The sequence below is a fragment of the Cyprinodon variegatus genome, unplaced genomic scaffold, assembly GCF_000732505.1.
Source record: "Cyprinodon variegatus isolate N-32 unplaced genomic scaffold, C_variegatus-1.0 Scaffold192, whole genome shotgun sequence".
Lineage (NCBI taxonomy): Eukaryota > Metazoa > Chordata > Actinopteri > Cyprinodontiformes > Cyprinodontidae > Cyprinodon > Cyprinodon variegatus.
This window is the reverse complement of record NW_015150645.1, coordinates 517,337-543,782: the sequence shown is the minus strand read 5'-3', so window position 1 is coordinate 543,782 and position 26,446 is coordinate 517,337. Positions and strand designations below refer to the sequence as shown.

At 38.7% G+C, this 26,446-nt stretch overlaps 1 protein-coding gene across 1 annotated transcript in view; it reads left to right on the top strand.

The window, feature by feature from the left end:
* cdh24 (cadherin 24, type 2) overlaps positions 1–26,446 on the top strand; it is a 255,627-nt gene that overhangs the window by 29,124 nt on the left and 200,057 nt on the right. The window contains exon 2 of the mRNA XM_015379460.1: positions 1,935–2,006. The gene's annotated coding sequence lies outside the window, so the exon portion shown is untranslated. The remainder of the gene's footprint in view (positions 1–1,934; positions 2,007–26,446) is intronic.

Here is a 26,446-nt window from a genome sequence, read left to right as displayed (position 1 = left end):
ATTAATCTGAATCGAATGCTATTTGCTAAGCATGAATAGAGAGGAGTTTATGAAAGATAATATTAGCAAGGAGCTAGCACATCTAGAACGAGTAACATTCATACTCTAAAGTGAAGCAATCAGGCAGTTGCCTGAGCACCCAGCAGTCTGTGAGCGTCATCAGACACCAAAGATTATTTGTAGATATGTTAGACGATAAAAGCTACCAGCAGGAGACACAGCAAGATTACTGGTTTGCAATTTCATCTGTTGCTGCTATTAACATTTCAGGCAACGGCAGACACTAAATATGTCATGGTCACATTTTACTTCTGTATTAATGGAAACAACCCACCAAAAGTAGCAGCGCTGTATGGCAGAGATTGGCGTTCCCAATCCTTAACGGCCAGTGTCCTTTATCTTGTAGGTGTTTCCCTGCTGGCTTTTTTGATGTGGGTTATCAGCAGGATGCTGCTGATCTCGCAGTGTGAGTCAGGTGTTGTGGGGCAGGGACGCCTCAAGTACAAACAGAACACTGGATCTCAGGGACCAGAATGATTCACATCGGTTGGAGGAAGACACAGCAAATGGCTTTAAGTTACTGGTTGGTGCCTCACTGCATAACTTGACACAATCTTAGAGATCCTGCGTCATAATGTCCTTCCATCTGGAAAAATCACCGTATTAATTTGTTCAATAAAGTATTGCATAAGGTAGTCCTTCTAATCAGACCATCTGACCTATCTACAAACATCTGTAGAGTCGTAAACAAGAGTTAAACAAACCTAGCTGATATCCATCAGATCACAAAGCCTGTTACAACAGAAGCAGGACGTCTCAGGCAAAGACAACTATTTAACTCCGCTCTGCACTGCACCGCTGTAGGCATCTACTGTAGGTCTAAGGGGACCTAAAGATCCAGCTGACAAGGAGCCTAGAGTTTCCCTCTAACACTTACTTTGCTGTCTGTCTGATGTGATGCTGCAACCATTGCTATCCAGTTACATTACCTTTTAACAGTTTATTTTTGTCTCAACCTCTCCTTCTCACTTTCTTCCCACACTATAATGTCATCCAGTGAAAATGGAATATAAAAAGAATTGTGTATGGATTCTCATGACTCCTTCTATCATCAGGCTCACAAAGATATTTTCAAATTAATGTACTGTAACAATAAACAGGTAGCTATTTCATTCATGGCTACTTCAACTCCCAAATAGCTGAAATAAAATAGAATAGAATAGAATAGATAGAATAGAAAATCCCTTTATTGTCCCACAATGGGGAAATTGTGGTGTTACAGCAGCATTGATGGTTTATAGCAGAAGTGGTTACAAAAGGTGGACCTTAGAAAAGTGTTTAAAAATAAAAGAATAAGTGACAGAGTTAAACAATAAAATAAAATACTTCACTGTAAAGTGTTTTAACAATATAAATACTCCTTATCTGGAGAATAAATGATCAATAAACGGCTGTGGACATTTTTACAGAGATGGAAATGTGAAAAAAAGCAACACTAGATGTGCAAAAAAAATGAAAGCAGAATGTTATTTAACTGGCTAAGACAGAAACTGCAAAAAACTGGAAACAGTGATGATACTAAAGTCTTACAGCTGCTGGGAGGAAGGATTTCTGATAATGCGTCCTGCTGCATTTAGGGTGCAGCAGTCTGTCACTGAAGGAGCTCTCCAGTTCAACCGCAGCTTCATGCATGAGGCGGGAGACATTATCCAACAAGCAAAAGCAAGGTGTTCTCCCGGCTCACTTTATGTTGTCCTCCAATTTCTGTTTTGGATGGCGCCTCTTCAACAACAGCTGCTGCAAATAATCACTTTTAAGGCTCTTGGATGAATGTGCCTCACATTAAGAATGTATTCATCATTCCTTTAGCTTTAGTCTTTGTATTGGATCCAGTTTCATCAGCTAACCAAGTATCCTTATCTGCTGTTTTGCAGTTGTTGTCAGACTGATTGAAGAGATAAAGAGAATGGAATAAAGCCACCAGGGGAAAATCTATAGGCTATGAGGTAAGAATATGTTAAGCTATTTTGTAGTCAACAGCCACTCAATTAAAACCCTGTCTTCACCTTTTAAGATAAGGTTTATTTTGTCACATTAGCCTTTTCCCATCTGTGTGAGGTTCGGATATCCCCACGAACCTGTCCATTAGGAAACTGTGGCTATGTTATGTTTTTTTTCTGTCTTCCTAGCTGAATACAGATCAGAAAAATGTTTGTAAAAACAGTTTATAGAAAATCTTTCTATCGTTATTTTTCAGCTCTTCAATGTAAGTTAATGTCTAATATCAATAATGTAAAAAAAACAAAAATCACTGATGAGAAAATTAGTGGTTTCTATCATATTCATTTAATTTGCCTGCAACACTGAAACACATTTTTATGCCTCTGACTGAGGGGAACTTTGTCATCTGCTGATTTTTATCTGAGCTTTTCTTTTTTTCATGTCTATTTTTTTGGGCTTGTTTTTTTCTACTCAATCTAAAGAGGGAGGGGGTATTTGAGTGGGGGATTAAATCTCAGCTGTCATACAGATACATAAACAGTAATTGTCTTGATCCCTTGTCCGCACACATCTTTATCTCTGTCATCATTAGGCTTGTCGTAAGGCTACCTACGTCCCCTCAATCCCTCCATCTATTCATCCAGTGTAATTTAAAGCTCCTCCACTGACCTCAGCGGTAGCCGGCTCATCTTAAAGCCCAAGATTACACAACTGCCCATCTCCGTATCTCTACCACTTCATCTCTTGCTCTCTCTTTGCTAATCCAAGTATATTATCTCTCAGCTTTAACTGTTGTCCTACTGTCTAATTCTTTCCCCCTGCCGTCTGTTCCTCACATCCTCCACAGGACTCCTTTCTCCTTTCCTTCTCCTCTCTTTTTTTTCTTTTACTTTGTTCTAATTTCTTTTGCATTCAAGGTTTGAGATTGAGTTTATTGCTATGACAGGCGATCATCAGGGGAAGCTGCAGCATTTAATGGGTGCAAGCGCGCCACAAACATGCACGCTGGTTTGTGTCGTTCAGTGTGAGGCAGCTCAAGCAGCAGGGTCAGCACTCACAAACACACGCAGCCTCTTTCACAGCTGAGTGAGCATCCTGCTCCCTACGTGCTCCCCTTCTCTCTGACTGTGAAGGAGCAGGGAAGGAGAAAAAAATGTCTGGCTTGGACTTTAGCTGATAGTAACTAATGACTGCCTGATTAGTTCATTAGTCTGGCTCTTCATTTCCTGGCTGCTGGAGTCATAGCAGTTTACTTTTTTTACTGTAGACCAACTTCATGCACAAAAGCCACCCACAATCCTCCAGCTCTTTCTCTCTGGCTTTGTTTCTCTACATTGTATGATGTTTTGAGCAAAACGAGATGATGTTGTTTTGGATAACTTCCCAGACTGCTTGTTGAATTTTCTGCTTTTAGTTTTACCCATATCTCTGGTCTCAGCTGGCCAGATGCTGCGAACAGCTGAGCCTCACTTTCTCTGCTCGACATGAAGACCCAGCAAGAACTAAATAACCAGATTCCTTGTTTAGGAGGAGTAGTGAACATGATTACTTGTCACTCTCTGGATAAAAGTTCAGATTTGAATGAATAAAATAAAATACACCACATTTTGATTTCATCTACCAGTGAGTTTCCAACATCTTTGTTAGGGTTTGACAGAAACACTCACCTTGATCGCTGCCTTCCCCTAATTCTATCTCTGACAACATGATCCTGACAGTACATCTGTGAAGGGAACCAAACAATCTGTCATGAAAACGAGACGGAGACAGAGTGAGAATGGCAATCTGCAAGAAAACAGGGATATGACATGTGAATGAGATGCATGAATCAGATTTACCTCCGTCAGTTATTTATTCTCTAAAAGCCTTTACTGGGAAAAGGTTTATCTCTTTCATATAAAAATGCACTTGCAGTCTCTAAAATTATGTTATGTTGTGCAGCGGTGCTGCACCATAAATTACAACCATCAATGTGTGCAAAGCTCTATGTGCAAATACCTGCTTGGATGCGATATTCAGTGGATCCCTATTTTCTTTGCTGCCATCTAATAAAACTTGCCAAAAATATATTAGGCCATCTGGATAGACTTTCATTACTGTTAATGCTCATACCTGACACAGATCAAAGTATCCAAAGTTTAGCGCAAGATTTACAATCAACATCTATAAAATTATGTATCAATCTTCTAATTTCTGTTTAGTTTCATATTATAACTTTTGTTTTTATGTTCTGTTAATATATTAATTAACCAATTAAGCTATCTAAAGGTAGCCAGCCTGCACTCACTTGTTTTACAGTCAATTCACTTATTGGATGCCAACTGGGGTTTTAAGTGATGGTATCCTAATAGGAATTACAGGTCACCCTCCTTTATTTTCATTTTGGGTAACATTTTCAAACAGTTGAAGCCAACTTTATTGTATGCAAGAGGCAAATATAGATTCAGTCTTTCTGTCAGCTTACTACTAGCTTCACACATCAGCAGCAGAGGGAAGAGCGGTTTGGTGCCAATCTACATACCATATATTTAAAGGACTTCTAGGTATGTCTCAAAATGGGGCTTTGATTCACTTGGGTTTATATTTATGTCTCGGCCCATGCCTTGAACTTTTTTAGCAGCTGTCATCATGGATCAACTTTAAGCCTTTCAAAAGAGTGAAAAAAAAAAGTCTATTTAGGTTGTGTATAGTATTTGGTACACTACAATCTCAGGTTGATTTGATAAAATGTGCATTTAGTAATGTTAGGTTTAATTTAAAGACTTGTAATAAGATTTCCCCCAAATGCAGACAATATTTTGACAAGATGTTAAGAACTTTGTGCTAATCTTGTTTTCTCACGCAAATTAATATTGCTCAGATGACATTGGATGGTTTAAATAATCTTTACATAAAAAAACACATTAAATCAAATGAAATGTTTTCAACTTTTAGGTTAGTTCTACATGATAAACTAAGAAGGAGTACATTTTAAAGATCACAAGCTACACATATTTAAAGTATAATTAGAAAATACCCATGCAGTCATTCACATGGTGTTTTAGCCACAGACTGACAGAAGTGACTCTGCCATACAATCACTTTCCACTGTTCTTTGCTCGCAAACACTTTTTCAGTCTTGGCTACAAAATGTATATAGGGTCGAATTGAGTATTTGATGGAGACTCAACCATTAACTGTTTTGTAGTAGTTGTCTGTTGGAACAGGATTTCTGTGGATTATGAAGAGCACCATGCACCCATGCTTAAACCTCCTGAGATATGGTTGCAATATTTCCAATACAATCTTATTTCTGTATCATGTCATCAGTTTTGGTCAAAAGAACAAGTCCCCCCCTGCAGCAAAAGACACAGACATCATGATGCTACCATTACCGTACTTAACAATTGAGTTGTTGTTGCATGATCTGCATGCTTCTTTCCTATTCCTTCAAAATATATTGCTGGTCACTGAAGTGAGGTGAAGGCGAAAGGTTTGGCCATAATCACCCTTTTTTCCCATTAGACCAAGGGGCATGTTAATCCCCCTGTGTTTATGCTTTCTTTGATAAGATAAGATGGCAAGACTTTTTCAGACATCTGGACATTTTACCAAATGATAAGTTCCCTTCCGAATGTCTTTATTGTATTTTTTTCCTAATGATATGCAAATAACCTGTCACGTGAGACATTGCTTTAAAAAAACATTCAATACTTTTCACTCAAGTGCTTTAAGTGATGGTACTTACAAAGCATTATCATTTGTGCATCCCTTAATTGTTTTCATTTTTAGCAATAATATCTTCCTTTGATTGAGAAAAACACATTAAAGTGTCCGTCTGATTACTAGCATGTAACAAAATGAGATAATGTTGGCCATCCTGGCTAACCCATAGCAGGAGAGGATTTGACTTTGATATCAGACATGAAGGAAAACTGTTTGTGTTATGAAGACATCTGGATATAACTCTATGTTCAGGGTCTCTCACTGCTTGATTTACTGAAAGGAATCATATTGCCCTACTAGTTGACTGTTTATTAACAACCCCATGACTTTATCTGTACAGTAGTGAAACGTGGAAAGCAAACTGATGTTCAGAGTTCTACACAAGGCCAAGGAGTTTGAAGAGTGAGATGAAACAGAGAGAGGATGTCAAGCTACGTAGTTGGCTTGCTTTGTGCAGGAAAGCGAAGCTGCCTAAATGGATGTGGAGAGTGAGAGATGATTGAGAAGAGCAGTGGGAGATGGAGTGGAAGGCCAGATGAAAGACAGAGTAGTAGCGGAGGGGGAGGGTTTCCTAAATGAGAACAGTAACCTGTGGAGGGTGATAAGAGCCGGCAGATGGGTAGAGCGATAAATAGGCAGATGGGTGGTTAGATAGATGAAGGGGGCTGATTTGCTGAGATGGAGAGGATGGGAGTTAAGATAGGGAGATGGGTTAAAGAGATACAGCATACGGGCCAAACTTTCTTCCTGTGCAATCACTTTAGGGCTGACTGTTGTTTTTTTCCTTGTTGGCTGCTCTTTCTATACTCTTACTTTTGGCCTCTGTTTCCTCCCCCTTTGCTCACCCCTTGTCGTTTTCCTCCCTGGTTTCGCCTCAGCCACCGCCGCACTCATGGGATATTTTTAATAGAATTAGGCTGCTCTTGTTATCGGTAGAGTGGGTAGCCGCGGAGTGAGGCGAGATTGAAACAGCGATTTCCAATTTGAGATTGTGTCACACACATCCAGAGATAGCATCAACGAATCACCGCCACCATCCCTCTCCCTCTCTCTGTCCCGTCTTTTTTGGCTCATTCGTTGTCTCACCCGGATATTTTAGCTGTGCTCTGGCCGCCTTCCCCGCATGCAGGGCTACATCCTAATGCATCCGTGCTCGCTCTCTGTCGTACCGGATTCCCTGGCTCCCCTTGACAGTTTATGTCCCTGTCTCCCTCGCTCTCATCTGGGCCCCATGCAGAACACATCCCTCTTTCTTCTCCTGGGCTCTCGCTCACTTAATGCCTCCAAATGCAGCTTCTTATTTTTTCTCTCCGTTTTTACACTTGGTGTTAATGTCTTTTCCCACTCCTCCCACACTTGCTTCCACCTCTCTGTTTGCTGCTTCTTCTATCCTGTTATTTCGCCTCTCTCTTCCCACACCACCTCTTCTTCTTCTGCCTCCTCTTCTTATGTCATCACTCTCAACGTCCTTCTTTCTCCCCACTCCCATGAAGATTTCCCCCTCACCTCATCCTCTTTTTCTTCCTGCCTCAAGTTGCTGGATTGCTTTGGACTATCTTGTCAGGTCTCTGGATTTCTACTGTACCTCTGGAGATCCACAATATTATGTGTTCATTGAGTTCAGCCTGAGTGAGTCTGTGTAGTGTGGGTGTTTGTCAGGTCATTTACTACTTTCTATGGCTCAAGGGTCTTTTCTCTTCACCACAATGCCACAATTCTACGCTTTTAAATAACTCAACAGAAATATTGCCTAATATGCTGTCCTTATTACAATTTCCAGCATATCAGTATGTTAGGCATGGTTTAAGTCTCACCATGTGTGTTTGTCTCCTATCAAATTCAATTTAGTATTCAGAATGTGACAAATTTAATCACATAAACCCTCAAACAATTTCAAGATAAAAAGCTAAACTTAAATGAATAGTTTTTATTAAATTAGTATTAAAGCAAGATATAAAGACACTTTCTTCTTGCTTTGAAATAAAATCAACCCAATATGAACTTTGGCAATGTCAGCTCATGCTCTATGAAGTTCAGCTTTAAAATGAACTGATATGAAGCTTTCTAAAAGCAGAGGCCCTGTGCAGGCTTTTGAATTATTCGTTTTTTTTAACCTTGAGGTCAAAAAAATGAAATGCTGGTTGTAGAAAGCTACAAATTTTAATTTGCATTGATGAATTTCCTCAATATATGTTTGCCTTTTTTATATAAATAAGTAGATCCCATCCATTTTTACATGTTTTCACTACAACCAGAAGAAAAGGTTAAACAGGAATGGTTTGAACTTCCTCTTTGGCTGAAATGTTAAAGACTCCAAAGGAGGTGTTTCCCTTATGTCAGTGGAAACTGCCACCTTTGAAGGTTAAATAAATTTTATTTATTACATACTCTCTACGTATAAGAAATAGTTGATCTGTGAAACCTTCTTATGGAAAAGGGCTACAGCTTGTCCTTTCATTAAGAAAAACAACTATTACACCTTATGTTACATATTTTAGTTGTGTTGTTTTTATGTTATCATGTGAAGCACTTTGTGACTTTGTCTGTGAAAAGTGCTATACAAATAAAGTTTACTTACTTACTTACTTACTTTTATTTACACACTTTTTCATGTTCCTTCTTGATTGTGCGTTTGGAAATCTGCATCCTTCTCTGTGTTTCACATTACATACCCACACAGTGGGTTACCAGTGTCACTGTTTAACACGATTCTAAAAAGTTACCAGTCCAATACATTTGTGGTAGCATTTCAAAGCTTAAAGGCATGGTCTTCTCTCTGTTTTTGGGTTGTTTGTCCTTTTTTCAATGTAATTTAAGTCATTGTTTAGAACTTCTCTTGTTTACAAGAGATTATTATCTTTTAGAACGTCATGGCCTGGAACCATAACTAGCTCCTCTATTGTTGTTATTTAGTTAAGGTCTTATTGAAAGAACAGCATTAACTAACCTTCAGTCTTCTATGGGGTAGGATAGTGCAGATCAGCCAATCAAATTGATAATCTGACTAAAACCAGCCATTATATTTTTGTTAGACTCCTTATTATACTCTAGAAGTACATAAAAAAGTGATATTTTGTACAAATAGCTAAAAAAGTCTTATTTCAGAAGGTGTTTTTTCCATATTTTTTTCATTCATCTTTAAATGTTTGTTAAATAGCCCTCAGATTTAGCTTTGTTTACTTTGACTAAAGTGGAATTTTATATGTCTTTCCTAAACATTGGTTGCTCATTCAAACCAAAATCTAAACTATTATCATATATGTCTTACTGTACTGCTGCCTCTTGGCCAGGTCTCCCTTAAAAAAGAGATTTTACTGTATCTCAAGGGACTTCCTGGTAAAATAAAGGTTAAATAAATAAACAAAATATCATGAATAGATGAAACAGGCCACTGATTTTAGAGGGAGACTCACAACTTACTTTACTTTCCACATTTGTTTATATAGTAAAACTGAAATAAAATCAATAAATGATTTGGAAAAACATTGTTGTTGCTTTAATAGCCATGATATTATCATTTTATAGGCAGTACTACAATTATTGTTGATTCTGCTCTTTTTATTACATTGTTAATGTTTTGAGGTAGTTCAGGTATTCCTTTCGTTGGGGGAACAGCAGAAACAGCTGGTTTTGTGATGAAAGAAGAAATAGCTGTCCTGCACAGAGTGATTCTCTTAAGTGTTTGTGTCTGTATCCTCCCAAGCATGTCAACCTAGATAATATTGACTTGGGTTTAAAAAATAAGCCTGAAAGCAAAAAAAAAAAAAAAAAAGTGGCTTTACTGCTTCTTTTATTTCAAAAAATCACATACTAATCATTGGTCATGTTTTATCACACTATAGGTGTTTCACAGATTGACCGTTACAGCAGTTGCACAACATAATTTTGTTTACAATACGGTAAGTTTAATATCAGAAAATGGGGGATACTGAAAACAAAATCAGCAGAGAAGGACCCATAATGCTATAAGTTTTGGTACTAGAACACATCAGAACCAGTTTGGGTTGGTACAACCATGGAGCAACAACAGTAACCTTGCAGATGGGTGGAACTCCAATTCTTAAAATGGCAGCACCCATGGTGATTATCTCTATTAGAGCAACAAGCAGCTAAAGTGTCCAGAATCATTAGTAACTGGTGAACAGATGTGAGTGAGAAAAACTTCCAGTGAATAGTTGTAAAAATGTACATCACTTAATCAGCCTAATGGATCAGAGCATCTTTATGTTGTCTAAGAAAGGACAGCATGTAATAGAATATCTATAAAGAATGTGGCCTTCACACTGATTTCAAATGAAAATGTTCATGTGAACACAGAAAAAAAACACTGTAGAATATTAAACAGCTGTGCTGCTCAGACAAGACAAACAGAGTTATTTCCCTGCTGGAGATTTGAGCAACTCATGAGAATAAACAAAAACATGCAGCCGAACCCCTGATAATTCATTATTAGGAATAGAAGTAATTAAGTCCAAGATTTTAATAGAGAGAACATTTTCTGAAATGATAGTCATAGGATATGTTGATGTACATAAGCAAGCAGAGTTCTGATGCTTAAAGGGTTGGGTTAGATTTCTAACAGGGGTCCCAATAGAACATGACTAAAACACCTGGGAAAGCAAATGTTCACTCAAGTAATCAAACGATTATTTAATAAACTACTCCATTATGACAAATAGCCATCACTGTAGCCCTAATTTGCAAAACAGAATTATCTGCACTAAAATTGTGTTTCTTTTTAAAGCACAACGCAAGAAAGGAAACATTTTAAAATTATTTGCATTTTTTGTCAAGGACATCACAACAAACACAATAATGGAGAGAACTATTTGGGGTTTGTAAACTTTAGGGTAGAAAAGGGCCATTTGACATACTTTAAACTTACTGTTCTGGCCCAGAAACATGGTGTCATGTTGTTTTCCAAAATATCCTTAAATCCATGCAGTGTTTTAAATGCCTGTGTTCAGACACAATAGAAAACACTGCTTAATATCTGTGAGTGAGTAAATTCATTAAAAATATATAAAGGAAGAAAAAAATGAAAGCAAATCTGGAAGCTTATTTTGCAAGACTAATTAAATATGTAGAAATCTGATTATAACATGTACTTACATCCGAAGTTTTTATAATGTAATTTTTCAAAGAGGTCGTGCAACTGACTTAAGTCCACCTCAGTGCCAGTAAATGCTCCTATAAAGCTTGTCAAGGGATGAAAAGATTTAGAGAAGGGTTTCTAACACTGGCTGTCAAGCACCCACATGCACCTGGTAGAGTTGAAGTGAGTCAAAGTCGTCTAATCTTTCACTTTTTGCTTTCAAGGTTTAGATCTTACTGCGGAATTGCTTTATATGTTAGGAGGAGAAGAAGATAAAAGAAAACAAAACTATTCTTTACTTAATTGCATTTGGATAGCTGCTCGCTTAAAAAAAAACTTTTTACCCTCAGGATAGCTGGAGGGTTTCTCTCAAAGTAGCAGCAGAGGCAAGAGGAGGCGCAACAGGGTGCAGTGGGGGAATTAGACAGGCCTTTAAAGCTGCTCTTATGTTTCTGTGTGTATGGAAACCAAAGCCTCTTTTTGGACAGGATATTTATTCCGAAGAACTCCAATCCCTTCTTTGCATATTCAAAAATGTATTTCTTATATGGTGTTAAATGCCCTGCAGAAAGCCAGTAAGTGGAAATTATTTTCAAATAGAGCATCTTTAGGAATACTTCTCTCAAGGCCAGCTGAATATATTAACTTATTATAGTTAACAGTTAAGTGAGAAGTAAATACATTGGGCAAGAATAAACTTGTTGCTTATTGTGCATAAAGCAGCATGTCTCCAGATTGGGGAGGAGGTAATTATTCACCTGTTAAATTTAAGAAATAAACACTAATAGGCATCAACTAGTATGAAACACCACAGCCTTATCAAAACAAACAAACAAAAACATGCTGTGTTACATGATATAATCATTTTCTGTAAAGCAAAAAAGGCACATTCAAATATTGTTTGTATTTTATTTAACAAATATGCTCTTGCAGATCCATAAACACTTAATTTTGTAGTTGCTTTTTAATGTTTTTACAGAGGAATGCTCTTTTTATAGTAACCCAGGTAAAACATGCTAATATTATCTACTTGATTCATCAGAATTTCCACAGTCAGCTTCAACCTTGCCGGCTGCAGTTTTAAAGCATTTTTCTCTCATAAGAATGATGGGTAGGGCTTAGATATTTCTATTATAGTGGTCTGCTTGCAGCCAGTTGACAGGCAGAATGCAGCAACAGGTTGGGGAGGGACAGAGTTGCAATTAAATTGAACCTTTTAAAGCCTTATAAAAGCTGTTCGCATATATCTACATGTAAGGCAAAACCAAGGTTTACTAAAATGGGTTACTGGCAGTGACATCTGTCTTCCCAGCCCTTGACTGTATTAAGGTAACCTGCATCTGATGTTCTAGCCACAATTAATTTTTATACAGAGAATGGATCAGACTAACAAAATTGTAAAACCTTCTCCAGTAATTCTTGCAATTTAGGAAGAAATAAATTACATTAGAAAACACTTTAATTCCGTAAAAAACATATCAAATGCATCAATCCTCATAAATTGAGAACAGACTGCCGTAGTGAGACTCAGAACTATGGGACCCAGTATTTGAGCCGGTGAGACAGATTAATCAAAACATTTAAGATGGAATGTCAGTAGGAGCATCTAAGGCAGGAACCTCTGCAGGAGGAGACCACAGGTTAGTGACCACGTCTATCTGGCAGAGGATGATAATGAATGTGTGATTCACTTACCTGGTCTTATAGTTCAGTCCAAGCCCAGGGGAGGTCAGAGGATAGACACCAGATCAGAACCGATCATGAATGAAGATAGGCAGGATAATCTAGAGGGCGAAGCTAAAGACGTGCTCAGTAGTCAGAGCGAGGAGATCAGAGGTCTGAAGAGGTGCCTAAGGGAAATCCACAATGGGGTCGGGAAACAGTTCCAGGTTCGGTACACTGACAGGCAGAAATCCTGCAGCAGTCCGAAGACAACTCGGGCAAACCAATCACAACGGGAAACAAGCAAGCTCAGAAGTACAGCGTCAGAAAGGATCAGGATCAGGCAATCAGAAGACACAGGTAGTCCCACTAAAGGCTTGAATAATCTGGCACTGATGACTGGTTTGAAGGATGGTTAAATAGAGGCAGAAGCAGATGGATCAGATGAGTGGTAATGAGAACTGGACGGAGATAAAGAGGTGATTGGAATGAGTGATCAGACCAGCCATCAGCGCCAAGATCATGACAGCCTGACTTGATAGATACAATATTAATCATGATTAAATTATAAACATATACTATTTGGGAGTTCTATACATGTTTGAGCATGCTCTGTCATTCAGCCAGTCGTTCCTTTGACAACATTAATCAAGCAGTGTTTATCACCTCAGCCTGGAAACCAACTGAGCAATTGTATGTTTTCTGAACTCTTCCACTTAGCTCACCAAAATGAACACATGCTGCACTAAACAGGACAGCTTTCCTAATGCGATCAAATGCACAACCACCGATACCACACTAATAACCCACAGAGAGAGCTGCTAAGCAATGAATGATTAGCTTCCGATGAGGGTGATTTGATTACGTCGGCCGTTTGTCCACAGATATTTTACCCCCTACCACTCTCTTCTGTCTCTCTCATCTTTCGTCTCCCACAGTGGCAATCCATTTCCTTCTGTAAGTGACACTGTAAAGGACTGATAGCTCTTTGGCTGAGGTTCAGGGCCTCAGATCGATGGCTGGCGGACGTAGGCGTCAAGGCGCAGTAAGGGGCACAGAAACTGAGGTGAACAGAGCAGGGGGATATGCTTTTTTTTTGCCATCAGATAATAATGTATCCGCAAAAAAAAGTGCAACCTTTAAGCTTTTCCTATCCTGTCCTTTAACAGTGAGTAAGGACTCTTCTTTTATTAGGGGAGAAGGACATTTAGAGTTCCCATTGTGAGGCTTATAAGCGCTGATGATCTACTTTGTCTGTGGGAAGATGAAAGCATTAGCATATCCTCATTTACTAAATTATTCTAACCCTTCATACCATCATTCTACATCCCTCCATTCTCCATGCACAGGGAGGTACCATATTTGCTCACATAACCTGGTTTGTCATATGTCCCAGGGGGAAGGAACTGCGTTTTGGGGCAGAAAAGTGTTTAAACATTTATTTTCTTGGGATTTAGCTCTAAATCAGCTGGATCTAAAGGGGGTCATCTAAATAAATGAGTTTCAACTACTTTTAAATGGTAGCAATGTTAATTTTTCTGATGATTTTATCTCATTATTTGGCTGCAGTTTTTTTCATTGTAGTTTATTTTATCATTTTTTAATGAACATTTTTCTGTAGTGTTTTTGAGCCTATTAGAAGTTAGATATTAAATAGTCTGCTTACAAAAAAAAACCCTAAATAGTGCCAGTAGAATAGGAACTGTTGATATTAATAAGGTGAATATAGAACAGCTGTGTGAGAATGAACTGAAGCTGCTGGGTGAAAAAAGTGTCAAAACGAAAACAAAACAAGAAAAACAGTTCATGAAATTCACATTGAAAGTTAAAGCTGAATAAAAGTAAAAATCATCTTAACTGCCCAGGAGAGTGCTTCTGGTTAAAAGAAAACAAACTTCCCAAAATAACTTACTTTCAGTGAAGAAGCTCCTTCTTTTCCCCAGTGTTGTTCCTTTTTGCTACAAGCATTTTCCCCTAAAACATTTGTTTGCATTCATGTGCACATCTCAGCTCCTATAATTACTCTACCTCTTCTGTTCGGCTCACTGCTCCTGAACAGAGTAGCTGTGAAAACAGAATCCATTTTTATTTTCACAATGGGTGTTAGGGCAGCAGCTGCTTCCACAGAAGCAGAGAGGCAGGGATGCGCAGGGAAGTCTGGCTGTGCCCAGGCAGTATATGGCATGTCTCTAACCAGCCCTGTGGTTACCAGGGATCCATCCGTGTTGACTGGCTTCATTTCGACGCTAACCGAGCCTTCAAGGGGAGGACCTCAAACCCAGATCAGCCGCTTTCCCGCCTAAACTATCCCTGGCTGCTGTACTCAGACAGTTCTACTTCTCTGGAGCCAGGAGCTGTGGAGTATGGATGGATAATTCAGGAGTAAAGCCCACCTTGAGATGAAATGTGCGGCATAGGGAAAGGGTGGGTTCGGGGGGGTGGGGGGTGGTGTAAAGCTCCCAGCTGGGATGGAAAAGGGAGTGGAGCCAAAGCAGTCAGCCAAGCCTGTTTCCACACCATCTCCATGCACCCTAGGGCCTGTCACACAACCAAACCGTAGAATCAAGGACAAGAAAGAGAGGAGAAGCCCCCCACCCTCCTACAAACGTATCCCCAAATGAAACACAATGCCCCAAGTCTGGAACTTTCTCCTCACATTTATATATGAAGTATTTCCAGCAGTGTGAATGGCCAGGCTGAGATCAGGCCGTGTTAAAGTGTGAACGACATAAATATTCATCAGAAAGGGAGCAGCAGCATGGAGGAGAGATCTCTGAGGGATGCTGAGATTTCTTTCCTTTTTTCTTCTATTCGGGCTGCTGCGAATCGAACTATTACTGTGTCAGAACATTTGGTCCTCTGCAGTTGGAAATGTCATCCATGTAACTCAGAGTCAAAGCTAAAAGCAACCATTGCCACAAGGACTCTTTGTCCTGGACTTTTTAGAGGCCAGATTAGTGGCTTTGTGAAACTCCCTTTTTGTCTTGTTTCTCGCGGGCCTTGAGAGATAAAACACAGGCTTTTAGTCCACTTTCATGCAGCCAGATGATGCTTTGCTTCCTGCTGCTGACCCCCCACAGGCACTGGATTGTGACCCAGCATGCTGAGCCCTCCGGGCCTCTTGTCTCCTCTCTAACTTCCTCCACACGTGCTCGTCTCTTATCTCTCCATCTCCCCGAATCCTTATCGCACGACCACAGAGCACCATATTTTAATCATGCCCTCGAATAGAAGACACTTTTTCAATTAATGGAACTGACGCTGCAATGCACTGTAACTCAGGAGCCGCAATGCGCAATCAGCTCAATAAGCCGCCGACACTATTTGATGTGTGACTGCCTCATGAGTTTTGAATGGGAACAAGATGGTTTTTGAAACAGAATAATCTGCGGTGAATATGAAAGTATGATGGCGAGGCGGCAAAGCAGCAACAGTGAGAGGGTGATGCTCTGCTGAAGCTGCTGAGTGGCCGTCTGTGGTCAGTTACCGGGCGTGAATATATGAACCTGTGTGAATGGGGAAGAAAAAAAAGGAGCATGCACACTTAACGAAAAGCTGCTGGATATAAAACTGAAAGGGTCAGAAGTGGTTGCGATCAGACTGTGCCAAGTAATATCAGAAACTATTGATAGGTCAAACTGCAGGCAACCTGCTATTTTTTCCTGGCAGGCAGGAGCTCTTCTTAACAAAAAGATCTTTTGAATTCTTATATCTCACAACATAAACAAGATAAAGGACTTAAAAGCCACATAGAGTGTCTTTTATACTGGCACTATTTCTGGGATGCTTTGTATATCACACTGTGAATTATAGCTCAGGTTCACTTAAGCTAAGATAGGGAGCAGTAGCTTTTCACCAAGGCAGAATGGATTAAAAAATAGAGGTTCCCTCATTTTTTTCTCTCTCTTTATTTTCACACTGTTAATAACATTAAGTCATGTTTTTATAGCAATTGTATGCAATTGACAAACACTGGTGCATACTGAAGTTTTGGGAATCATTTATCAATTTTTGAAAGGTTTTTATTTAACCTCCGTATTCAGAGACCCTTAAATAAAATCAGGTGCATCAATAATCTCAAGAGGTGCCTCAAAAGAGCAAATATAACCATGAAAACAAAAGGAACACAGCACAAAAGTCAGGAAAGGTTTAAAGCAATATTCAGTACAATTGAACTCTATCATAATTTGTACTTCTAATTGAAAACCTTTGTTCGACATTTAAAGACTATTGACCAAATAAAAACCAACCAGAGATGGACATCTACACGACAGAGTAGGTAGAAAGAGCACTAATCCAAAAAGCACGCAAGGCTCGTGGTACAGTCCCCCTAGAGGAGCACAACAGAGCAACCACTTAGGTGCAAGAATGGTGAATGACAGAATGGTGAATTCTTTTGTGTTGTATCAAACTCATATAGGGGACGTAGCAAACACAAAATGCTCTGGTCAAATTAGACCACAAATAAACTACCGTATATACAAAACAATTGACCTATCATAACCAAGTTAAACATGGTGGTGGCAGTGTCATACTGAGGGGAATTCTTTCTTTTTTTATGGTGGGATAGAGAGATGGATAAAGCTTAATTAAAGGCGATTTGAAGAAGAAAACTTATTAGAACCGGAGCTACAATGGTACGTTAAAGATTAAAGTATTATTTCTGCCAACGTCCACAACTAAATCAAGTTGAGAATCTGCTGTGACACACATTCCATCCAGTAAAACAGAGCTTTAGCTCTTCTGTGAATACTAAAGGATAAAAAAAGCATTAAGTCTTTTAACGTGCAAAGCTTGTAGTAATGGTATTTATCTATGAGTTGATGCAATCAATTGGTTTTCCTTAGACTGAAAACTTTTAACCAATTGGACATTATGATGTGATTGAACTATTTCTGTAAAATGCCTAGAGGTGTTGTGAACGGTACATCTTTTACATTTCCATTCTTACAACAACAACAAAAAAAAAAAAAATACTCACATCCAGTGTTTTTTTCTTCACTTCACAAGTATTTACAATTTTGTGTTTGACTATCGTATAAAATATCAACATGATATCAGACATTGTGGCTGTATTATGACAAAATGTAAAAAGGTTCAAGAGATATAAACACTTTTACATGACTGTTTATTTCCGTCTGTCCTTTTATGACTCACATGTTCATTTCGGGCTTTGGGGACTGGTAACATTTCTCCTTGAAAAAGTGGTGGCCAAGTATAGAGCTATGTGTTTCATTATGTTTTACAGAAAATATATATTCTGAGTAATTTGAGCCTGAATACAAATGTCTTTAGGTGCAGCTGAAAATAGAAGCATTCAGTCACCTGAGTGTGCATCCCTCCACTCAACACAAAAAGGCGTTTTCCTCCCTTTATATTGCAGCACTTTATGCAACCTGTGCACTTCACAGCATTCGCTCCTTTGGCTCCACATATTAACTTGGCCTCCCACTTCATCAATCAGCCTGACACCAATCAGAGTGAATCTGCTGTGCGTAACATGTTTACGAAACCAAATAATTTTCCAGTGCCTCACCAGTCCCAGCAATATGTTGAGCATCTTACACCTGGCTCCCCTCTAAAGACACACTTCTCCTTCCAACTGAATTAAGAGGGAATTGGCTCTTCTCTCGCTTTGACAGCAAAGGTTGAACGGGCGTATTAACCAGAGGTAATTGAATGTAGAAGCAACAGCGCACAGTTGATGCATTGGGATTAACCCCTGCACTGCTGCTCTTTCAACCGAGCTCTCGAAAAAGAAGCGAAGAAAGTTAGTTTACAGTTTTGATCACGCTGTCTGTCTGTGTTCAGGACAGCTCATTGCTATTAAGCATGAGAAATAATTTAGCATGGAAGGGGGGGGGGGGGACACCACCTGTATGTGAATGTGACGAAGCTCTTTGATTATGCATGTTTAGGTAGCCAAAATTTTGTTCAATTGTGTTTATTTCTGAAAACATGAAAACAACCACAAGTCTATGATAGCTCGATGTCTGTGCACCGGTTTCTTTTTTTTCCTGTGTTTGTTACAGTGGAGAGATTTCATTCTGTGCTTAAAGGATTGGGACAGAAGTGAGGTGGAAAAACGTGCCGATGTAAGATTTAATCTCGACTTTTCCGTGATGATCTCGTACACTGACATTTGAAGCGGCAACCTTAACTCAAGGCTTACAGTTTTTTTTTGCCAAGATTTTATTATTACATTGAATCTGACAAGGAGAGGCAGACATAACCTTCTCATTTTTAAGGTCAGAATCATGACTTTTCTGCAAGCGTTTTCACTTTTGATTCATTGTTCTTATTTTATCGTCCCTAAACTTGAGATGTCGACTTGTGAAGATGACCTGAGTTTAGATCAGCATTACAAGGAAAAGGAGAAGAACATACAGAGTGGTTTGAACTTGTAGCAGTAAAAGGTTAGGAGTCAGTCAGAAGTTTACATGCTCTCTTCATGTAGACGCAAGAGCTGATGTGGTCTAATAGAACCTTAATAAAATATCCACAGCTTTAAGTTTCAATGTGTAATTATACAACTTCACTGTACATATTTTTTTAGCTAATGTCTTTTTCTAGGTTGTATTTGATTTAGGTTTTTTTTCAAGGTATTCTAGGTTCCTCTGTGACTTTTGGATGGATATTATGAGTGTTTGGAGTTGCTGAAGTTGTTTTACGACATAGACTTACCTTTAAATGGTAATTGCAAAATCTCATCTTAAAGTCTGACTAATCCAAAACCTCAATTTAGCTCAGTTAAGCCAACTTTAATTTGTGCTGGGGTTTATTTCAATTGCCAAATCCCAATTTTATGACTTTCAGTTTTAAAATAGGTTTTATTCATTACTTCATTAAAAAAAAAATCTCATTTTTTAGGGAATAATGCCATCATCTAGCTGGAAGATTTATCAGATTTTTAAAATTTTTTTTATTGTGACACTAGTGTTGCTGCCATTTTAGGTTCATCCTTAACTTTGCTGCAGTTTAATTAATGATTCGACAGATACATAAGGCCTCTCATACTTTAGTCTTTCTTCATGTTGATGACCCGGGGATATCTAGATCCAGTTCAAATTTTAATCTGATCAATATTGCTGTCCTTATTGTTAAAATTATAGGTTTACATGTGCATCTAGATAATCTATACAAATCTTTATTAGTTGCCCATTTCAGGAAGCAATGTTTTTTTTAGTATATTGGAACATTCTAAATAGAATGAAGTGTTTATATCATTTTTTTTTTGTAAAATGTAAAGGACTATGGTTTACAGATAACATACCGGTAAACCCAATTTAATATTACATGAGATCAGCAAAAAACAAAATAGAAAATTCAGGTTTGCTGAAAGGAATACTAATTTCTAGATGCTTAATATTTCCTTGAGCTGTCTTTTGCATTGATTAATGCATCAGCAGTGCAGGGCATGGAGGTCATCAGCCTGTGGTTCTGCTGAAGTGTAATGGGAACCCAGGCTGCTTTGATAATTGCCTTCAGGTTATTTGTATTGTTGGAACTGATGTCTGTTTATCTTCCTTCTCACGATTCCCATAGATTCTTAAAGAGGTTCAGGTATGGTTAGTTTTCTGGTCAATCAAACACACTGTAATTCCATCAGGGTTATTGGTTCCCTTGATAGCGTCGCAGCAAAAGGAGGCGGGAAGTGTTCTTAGGTGTCTTAATATGGTAAGATTGATTGGAAAGACTGTAGTAGTTTTGCAAAGTAAAATATGTGCTAAACATACATAACATTTATATTGGCCATATGAAAACAAATGATTGCAGTAGAGTATTTTTAGTGATTTTAATTGTGACTCTGTATCAAAGAAAGTCTGCTACTAGATAACTTGGGTCTCAGTGCAAAAATGTCCTGATCTGGACACCTCTTTGTGTAAACCTAAACTCCTCGTCTCCTTGTCAAGGAGAAGAGTTTCTCAGATTTCCCCATGATAGACTGCGCTAAAACAGTGTTGTCTGTGATTTCAAACAAACTCTCACTGTCGGAACAGAGAAGCTTCTGGCCTCCGGCTATCCTGCACACTAATAGAGATTTGGTCTTTATAAGGTAAAATACCAAATTACAGAGGAAATGTATGTTAATTTCTGAAATTAATTATGTATACTAACAAAAAGCTCAATATCTCTCTAAAATCCTGTTTTTTTTTTTTTGTTTGTTGCTGTTAGATTAAAGACAAGAGAATTGACATTTAACAGTTGTGTAAACATAGAGTTGAAAGAAGGCTGGTGAATAAGATCAGAGAAAAGTACTCTAATCGCTCCGAAGGGAATGTGACTTAAATACGAGTAGGTTTAGTGATACTTAAAGCTCTGTGAGTTGGATAGACGAGGGCCCTGGATAAAGAGTGACAGAGACAAAGTCCCACAGTCAGAGAAGAAGAGGTCCACTGAGTCTCCATTTCCATGGATTCACAATCTGAGCTACTTTCCACCAATTACATTTGTGTCAGTGTGTGTCCTGGATTCAAAATGCAACAACAGCCTCCGGGGGCCTTCAGTCTCCTAGTACATGCTCCCTCCCCGCCTGCCACTCACACACATGCACACACACACACACACACACATCCACCCACACATCCAGACTCTGTGGATGCGTGCCTCACACTCACGCACATATAATAATCTCATCACTCCCTCCAGCTTTGTCTCTTTTTGTCACCCACACGCTCACACTCACGCATACACCTTCCAACCAGCCAAATGCTTTCCCACCCAATTCACAAACAAACACACCCCCACACACACTCACCAACTTGGGGATACAAAAATCTTCTGTCGTTGCCTTCCAGTGTCATCCAGTTTCTTCCTCTCAGCCTCTTCTCCTCAGGCACCTTATCCATCTACCCATCCATCCAGCCAACCCCCACACACACGTACACATAAATAAAAGCACACCCACCCAGCCTACCCTGCCCTCATAGATTTTTGATCGTGTCTTGAAGTGTGCGTGCCCTCTTCTTCACTGTGATAATAGTAATAAGGACAGGGATTGTCAGCTATAGAGATGAGTTATGGCGCAGATTGATATTCGTGTCCATGACAGTGAGCAAGATGTGAGAGCCCTTCGTTATTAGCGGTAACAGTAACGGCAACACTCTGGCTTTAATTGAATGAAAAAGGCCTATGGCAGCTAGGCTTATGATCGAAAGGTGGGGGAGAGTGTTAGGAAATAAAACAAAGATAGGGCAGAGAGAGGAAAAGATGGCAGAGTAGAAAGGCAGAAATAGTATGCAAGGATGGAGGATAAAATAGCAGAAAAGGGATCGAGTCAAATGGAAAGGCAGAAAGAAAAAGAGCTGGAGGAGTAAAATAAAACAGGGACATTAGCTGAAGTGAAAAGTGTGGCCCAGAGAGTATTCTGAAAAGAGACATGAAAAGGCATGTGGGAGAGGTGTGGACAATACGGACGTTTTTATTGAGAGGGGTGATGAATAAATAATTGAACTGGTTCTGTAAGAGTAGGAAAGAGGGGAAAATGAGGTTTTAAAGGCAGAAGAAGTTTTTAGAAAGAGCCAGAAAGCACAGAGAAAAATATATGTACAAAGAGGAAATATTAACATATTCAAATACACTCATTTATTCAAATGAAAAAATACTGTACCAACTCACATTAGGGCAAATTTTCTTTCAATTTTTCAGCATGGGTGAGCTCAGTATAATTTCCTTCGTTGTAGTAACTTTGACTATAAATGTTACTATCTGAGCTTAGGATGTATGGCTGCAAATTAACAAAAAATACAGGTATAGCTATATAACCAGGCATTGCAATAACAGCATCATAGGCATAAACCCATTTCTCTATGCTGTTTCTTATGTGTTTTACTTTTGTTATAGCAACTCTGTCCATTTTTTTCTTTCAAACAACAGGGAGTCCTGCTTCTAAATGTTAGACAGTGGCAGCTTTTATTGATCAGAAGGGGAGATGGAAAGTATTAGGTGTTCTCACAGAAATCTTCACAGTGTGATCATTTTAAAAGAATACCAGGGTTTTCCTTTGCCAATTTAGTCAAACCATTACTATCATGCTTTACACCAAACTGTTAGACAAAAATAAACAGGATGTCATTGCTTTCATACAAAACATAAAACAGCACATATTCATATTACCGTTAGAATAACCCCCAATTTAATTTTTTACATGTATAATAAAATCCAAAGACATTATTTACTATTTAATTTGAATCCATGTCTTGAGCAAGTATATAAAATAAACACATGCTGAGGTATGTAGTATGGTAAGTACTTATATTGGAGAATAGCACCCCTGTATAGCAAGTCTATATGATTAACATAGATATAATTAGCTAAGATTGGCTAGTTAGCCCAGCTATGTAGTTACTGTAAACTGCATTCTGCTGCTTAACAGATGTGAAGCTAGTGGTTTGCTTTTGCAATTTAATGTGTAGCCCTAATAATAGCTCACTAACATTATGCACTGTGATTGCAAAAATCTTAAGAGATCTGAGCAAAGTAGGCTATATGAATTGCATATTAGAAAACCCTGAAGATAACTAATGTCTTGCTGTATTACGGAAGGTGCTACAGAGAATGACTATACAGCTTTATCCTTACCGATCCAGTGAATAAACACTTAACTAGTAAATGGACAGCAAGGTGTTGGTTTTAACACACTTCACATTAGAGCTGGAGAAAAAGGGGAGGATGAAGAGGAAGATAGTGTACCTCTATTGAACCTCTAATGGCATAGCCAAAGAGAATGTAAATCACAAGTCAGTTGCAGTAGCTGTTCCACCAAGTAAGCCTCTAAACTGTAAGACTGTAGGTTGTCTTTGGATGGGAGAGTGATAATTAACATCATAATTTACCAAATTAGCATCCATCCATCCAATTATGCATAAAAACTGTAAATCATATCTCAGTCTTATTTGATCACCATGTTTACATTTGATCACTGCTGCACTTTAAGAAATGGAAATATCTTGATAGCCTTACAAAAGAAAACGTTTTGTATACACTGTGTGTACAAAATGGCAATAAAGTCTGTCTCAGTCTAAGTAAGTCTGAGTCCAATTTCCATCACACTTATCCATACTGGTGTTGCGAGAGGTGCTGGTGCTCCAGCTGTCAATGGGCGGGGTACACTCTAAACAGGTCACCAGTCTGTCTCAGGGCAACACAGAGACAAACAGAACAAACAACTATTTGTGCAAACACTCACACCTAAGAAATATTTAGAGAAGCCAATTAGCCCAACAGTCATGTTTTTGGACTGTGGTTGGAAGCCGGAGTACCCGGAGAGAACCCACACATGCACAGGGAGAATATGAAATTCCATGCAGAAAGACCCCGGACCCAGAACCTTCTTTCTGCAAGGCAGCCCTGCTATCCACTGTTTCCCTGTGCAGCCCCAATTTAGTACTTGGTATATTACCCCCACCTTGTGATTTCAGAAAGACAGTAACCAAAAAGAGGATTAGTTTTACAAAATGTACAATGTTTATAGGATTTAAATTGGTAAACCAACCATTCATTTGCAAAAAAATCAAAGATTTCCTACATTTAACCTATGTGTTTTAAGCCACACGAACTTGACATGAGAGTGTTTGACTCAACTCATTGGCAGAAATTTATTAAAACTCTATTAAGACACAAAGTCGATAAACAAGAATCCATTCCAAGCAGAGGTTAGTTATCTTTCATAGTAAACCATAGTAAAGCTTTGGTACAGTTTTTACTTTGCCAGATGATAGCACAGTAACGGTTACAAGCTCTAGTCTTACCACAATTTATCCAATCACTGGAGCAGTTTGCTTGCAGATTAAATTAATGCCTGTACCATACCTAAGAAGCAAGAGAAGTAGGACTGTTATGTATGCATCACAGTTTAGTAGAAGGACAGCAAATCCAAAAATGAAAGACTGCATTTGAACTCTAAAGTAGCAACAGAAACCCCATGATACTGAGTTTATGTGTGATTTTTATTTTTCTTAACTTGATCAGAGCACTAATGGATTCATAATGCGTCAGAAGCAGTATGCAACTACACTGATGTTGTTTGGCCTGGTCTGCTCTGCGGGAAAGCCACACACCACAACTGGAGGTGTGAATTTCTCACTTTTAGCGATTCCTGGACTGAAAATTAGGATGTAGCAGAGAATGATTACAGATGAGCAAACAAGGAAGAGACCTGGTTGATAATAGGATAAGATTTAGTTGTATTAAATAAAACAGGAAGTTAATCAGAGAAGCTAAATGTTTGAAGATATATTACAAATGGAGGTAGACATGACAAAAAAAATTTAGTGATTTATAAAGTGCCAGTTTTTCTCTATGAAGGCCCAAAAAGCATCTTTACATAACTGAGATTTTGAGGTGAACAACAAGATACCCATATTTATGCAAATGTATCTCAATCATGCAAATTGCACTGATTGTTCCAAATGCAATAAATGAAAACTGATTTTGTGCATTACCTTTGCCCTTTTCAGTGCTGGATTCTTTACTCTCTGAGTAAATTATACATCAGATTGCCAACCAGGTTGAGATGCATTCATATCAAGTCTTCAAAGGGAATTCTATATTCAAAAAACAGGAGAACAGCATTCATACGACTCCTTTAAAGCTCAGTTGATCCCTACTTTATTGAAAATGGGAAAAAAATACCAAGATCTAGGCTCAGTAAGGTTTTTCATGTAATTTAGATTATGAGAAGTGAGAAAGCAGGAAGATCTTTCAGTAATGCACATTTGAATGCCAAAGGCTTGTTGTTCTTGGCTTGCCTCTACTTGTAGGAAGCAAAGAAAAGGCAACTTAACATATCTGAGAGGCTAAGTGGTGCATCTTCCTGGATAAATCTGTCGAAGGAAATCGGCATCCCTGTTGTCGTGATTCTTTTCATTGTGATGTTGTTGTTTTTTTTCTTTTTGTGAGTCAACATCAGAAGGCAGTCGTTCCGTTCCCTGCCTTTATTGACAGCCTTGATTAAGCAGTGCAATGGCTCCCCGTCTAAAGCTGCTAATCAAATTGTCAAGGCGCACTGCAAACATGCTAACTAAAGTGGCGAGACAGGTCCAGGATCGCACTAATGACATCATCACTCATAATAGGACAGATGATTTGCCTGTTGCCCTTTCTCTCTTTTCTGCTGCTTAAAAAAAAAAAAAACAATGGCATGAAAGGATAACTGTAGAGTGAAATACATTTCTGAATCTTCTTTTTTGTTTACTTCTTCTGGTTGGATGGAGAAAATGTAGTAAAGTAGTTGAAAGAGAAAAGTAAAAGTATATATTGTGGATAAAAGATGGAAAAGGGTGGGACAATAAGCACAGAGAAAAAAAAACAAGATGGCAAAAAGACAGACAGGTGCACGGAGCTTCACCTGAGGTGTCTGAGGGATGCTCCTGGGTGGCGACGGCAGCAGCTGCCCTGAATTTTTTATAGCTGGCTTCACAGTGAGATGGCGGAGAGAGACACCATGATAAGTCTGAGCCGCACTCCTCAGAGAGCAGCCTTTCATTAGTCTTCTCCCGACCCGAGGTGAGGGCGGCGGGGAGACCAAGTCAGGAGGAAATAAAAGTCGAAATTGTTTTGAGAGAGAGGGCCGAAAGAAAGTTAATATACTGAGGAAGTTGTGAGTGTATTTATGGTCCTCCGAAAAATAAAAGCATTCGGTCTCTGCTGTTGGGAGCTGTTATGATGGATTTTGGGTAATGGAGTTTTGATGGATGACTTGGGTCTGGTTGGAGAACAAAGGTATTGCTGGCTGCACTGTACTGATATCTGACCACAGGAAAATTACATTTCTTCTCTCTGGTTCCCTAACGCCAATATGTGTGATTTTCCTCACTTTACTGTTTTAGGTATGTCAAACAGAGGATCTTCATACCTTAAAGTGCTCATAAGAGATAGGGAAAGCAAATTTTACAGACTTCTCTGAGGTTTTGATTCTGGGGGTTTCTGTGACCTCAATATCCTGACTCCCTTTTGGCCGTCCTTCTTTAAAGACTTCAATTA